The 4,072-nt window shown below is 41.2% G+C and overlaps 1 long non-coding RNA gene across 1 annotated transcript; it reads left to right on the forward strand.

The window, feature by feature from the left end:
• Positions 1 to 1,718: 1,718 nt before the first annotated feature.
• Positions 1,719 to 2,963, forward strand: LOC146716680 (uncharacterized). Its single transcript, XR_014915682.1, has 2 exons — positions 1,719 to 2,085; positions 2,636 to 2,963. It is a non-coding gene; the product is annotated as an uncharacterized LOC146716680 (long non-coding RNA).
• The last annotated feature ends 1,109 nt before the right edge of the window (positions 2,964 to 4,072 follow it).

The raw sequence follows: 4,072 nt of genomic DNA on the forward strand, positions 1-4,072 counted from the left end.
TTTTTTAGCTCTGAATTTGGCTCTTTGTCCTTACCTGTGAGAACTGTTCTAAATATTAAACATAAAGATCGCATCCACACATAGTGTTAGAGTTATACAAACCTAACTTTTTATATATATTGTCTTGATAGGACCCATCCAATTATTTGGCCAGTAGGGTGTGAAGGAAACAGCTCCAGGTGTACTAGATTGGCCTCAATGAAATAAATCCTGCATCTCTAACCTGCCCCTGCTGAGTGAGAGGCTGGTGGAGGCTTTTCAAACAACAGCAAAACATTTTCCCTGTTTTGGTTATTTGGAAGACACTGATACTTTTGTTATGTCTCATCAATTAAACATTAAACTGTCTGCATAGTGTGTAACTGTGATTCAAGACCAGTCATTTATCCAAGCACATACCTCTTTACATGTCTGGTGTCCTTAACTAACATACTGTAACATACTGTATTGTGTATGTATGATGATACACTCTGATGTCAGATAAATAGTTTAAGCACTTATTCGTGGAGTTGTTTGGTGAGTGTGACAATATTTACATTATTCTATAGAAGGTCATAGTGGGGGCTCCTGGTAGGTATATTTGTTGTGTGTGGGTATGGTTTAGCTCACAGATGGCTCTGGGGCAAAAATAGTTCCTGACCATACCTGTGTTCGATTTTATGGATCTATGGGGCTAGTTCACGGGGAGCAGGGAAAAAAGGTAATTCCTAGGGGGGAGTCAGTATTGTTATTGTTATTGTTTCTTTATTTCAGACATGTACAGAAAAAAACAATATATACAAGTACACATACTTGCATTTACATGTACAAATACGAATATATATGTAAATACACACACGTATGTGCTCAGACAAAACAAAAAAAGAAAATAAATAAAATAAAATAGAGTCTAAATGACATGAAATTACAATTATTAAGTCTGAAATGGAGTAGGAAGAAGTATAACATACTTATTAGTCCCTACCCCATGCTCAACATTCTATTGAATCCCACTATTCATTGTTACCCCTAATTCCCATCATCACTTACCCCTCAAAATAAACAAGGAATGAAGGACATGCATTAACATAGCTACAGTGATGGATACAATTTAGCATAGTTACATATACAATGGCTGATCAACTTTATTAGTTTCATATCCTTCCAAAAGCAGTTTTCGAAACATCTTTATGAACTGACTAATGCTTGCACATTGCTGTAGGTCCTGAAGAAAACTGTTCCACAGTTTTACCCCACAAATGGTAACAGAAAAGGTTTTAACCTTTGTCCGTGCTTTAAGAGTCTTCAGGTTTAATTTTCCCCTCAATTCATAGTCCCCTTCTCTGTCAAAAAACATCCTCTGTACATTTCCTGGTAACATATTGTATCTGACTTTGTACATCATTTATGCAGTATTATATTTTACAAGATACATAAACTTCAGAATCTTTAATTTCAAGAATATAATGTTAGTGTGCTCTCCAAATCCTGCTTCAGTAATCATCCTGATTGCTTTTTTCTGAATTTCACACAATGGTTGAAGTGAAGTTTTGTAAGTATTTCCCCAAATTTCCACACATCCATCCATCCATCTTCATCCGCTTTATCCGAGGCCGGGTCGCGGGGGCAGCAGCCTAAGTGTAACCCAGTGTTAAAAACAGGATTAAAAGTATAAATATTCATACTCTCACGATGGGAATAAATATTGATAAAAACAAAGTTAATTATAATAAATACTGATAAAAAGCTTGTAAACATAAGTTTAATTAATATGTACATATGTATATGTAATGTATAAATGGTGTGGGGGGCAGGACTTAGTCCTGTAGAGTGTGTTTGTCAGATCCACTGAGCGACCAATCATTGGCCGGTCTGACCCTCCCCCAGTCTGTGCGCTGCTCAGACACCTGTGTGTGCCTTCGTGTGCCAGTCAGATACGCCAGAGACACAGACGGTGAAAGATCAGTTTACCCGTGCGGCAAAGAAGCTAGCTGGATAGAGAAAGTCCTTTTTTCGGCAAGAATAATAAGAGTGATACTGTATTCCAGAGGCCGTGAGCCAACGTGAGCACTGTGAAGCCCCGTGTAGCATTTGTTGCTTCGCATGGTAAGTCCCAGGCAGCACACGTGCGCTAGCATAGCATGCTACTTGCCGCTAGCTCTGATGCTAACTTCCGTTAGCCATTTTGCAATGAAAGTGCCTTTTCCGAGGCTAAAGCAATTAGCACTGAGTCTGCTGCACTTTATATGAGATGTTCTTTAAAGGTTTATGTCACATTACTGTGGTATTGATGTATAATGTATGGTGTTGTGCGATGTTATGTTAGCACATGTTCCCTTTTCTCATGGTGCTAATTATAGTTCTGCACACTAAGTATTAGCAATGTGAAATTAAGTGCCTTCACCTGCACTTTACTTAGCTGAAACTTGATAAGTCTCAAGCCAATGTGTATTTCTAATGCACTACTGAGCTATTTTGTATTGTTTTAAATGTGTGTTTCCTATGCACTTTTTCCCTTTGAAATGAGAATAATTTGTTGTACAACATAGAATATTTTGAAAGAAATTTAGAAGCACTACAAGCAACCAGTAGTAATAATAAGTTACAGGCATGATAGCTTAAATGTTGAACTACTGTGTTCTGGCCTGGTCCCCAGGTCAGGTTTTTTCCTTTGCTTATTTGGATTGGATTGGTTTTGAGGACCTGAGAAGAATCGAGGATCCCTTTTCCAGTACTGGATGGCGAGCCCAGCCCAAAGAGCCGGATGAACTGGTAGATTGTAACCCGACTGGTTACAAACACACTGAATGACTACTGAACATTGAAAGACTGAAATTGACTTTAAAAAAGACACAAAAGACAATATATCCTTAGGTCGACCATTTGTGGGGTTTATTTTATTTTGTTTTCAAGAAGAGCGCTCTACTTTTGTTAAATGTGCACAACTTTAATAATTGCTAATAAATGCAATTGTGTTTTCTACACCTACTGTGTACAAGTCCTCTGTTGTCATACACCCTTGGCTCCTACGAATCTAGAACCTGTCTGATCTGGTCCATATTTCCCTTCTGTCCTCGTACTGTGGTTAAAGGTAATTATACTGCCGTACTACAGGCAAAGAAGGCAAGAAGTAGCACTAACAGGCCTAGTATTGCACCACCAGTGTTACATAAGCAAAGAGGCCCAGACCTCCCTCTCCCCAGCCACCTCCTCCAGCTTATCCGGGGGAACACCAAGGCGTTCCCAGGCCAGCTGAGAGATATAATCTCTCCAGCGTGTCCTGGGTCTGCCCCGGGGCCTCCTCCCGGTGGGACATGCCTGGAACACCTCACCCAGGAGGCGCCCAGGGGGCATCCTTGTCAGATGCCCGAACCACCTCAGCTGGATCCTTTCGATGTGGAGCAGCAGCTGCTCTACTCTGAGCCCCTCCTGGATGGCCGAACCTCTCACCCTATCTCTAAGGGAGAGGCCAGCCACCCTTCGGAGGAAGCCCATTTCCGCTGCTTGTATCCGCGATCTCGTTCTTTCGGTCACTACCCACAGCTCGTGGCCATAGGTGAGGGTAGGGATGTAGATCGACCGGTAAATTGAGAGCTTCGCTTTTACACTCAGCTCCCTCTTCACCACGACGGGCCCGGATAAAGCGGATGAAGATGGATGGATGGATGGATTTTCAATTAGACAAGGCAGAAGTGCAGTGACAAAACTAAACTATAACTAAACTGGGAAAGTGATACCAGGATAAACTATGAAGACACAGGAAACCATAACTATGAATACAAAAGACTGGCTGTGACAACATGGAGGGTGGGAACACAGACGACGCGACACAGACTGTATGAAACACAGAGACTAAATACACATGAGGGATGATCAGGAGAAGTGGCCACACATGGGAGCACAGCTGACACACATGAACCTAACAACTGGACAGGAGAAGTGAAACTGAATACACTGACAATGAATATAGACTTTCAAAGTAAAACAGGAAACATGGAGACATGACATGACATGAACTAAACATAACCACGCAGACATGACGCATGAACCAGGGAGACTTAGTACAGGGGGAGATGACATAAACAACTAAGGA

This window comes from Copadichromis virginalis, linkage group LG2, assembly GCF_057382275.1.
Source record: "Copadichromis virginalis isolate Kocher_CV1m ecotype Utaka linkage group LG2, C_Virginalis_male_GT1.1, whole genome shotgun sequence".
Lineage (NCBI taxonomy): Eukaryota > Metazoa > Chordata > Actinopteri > Cichliformes > Cichlidae > Copadichromis > Copadichromis virginalis.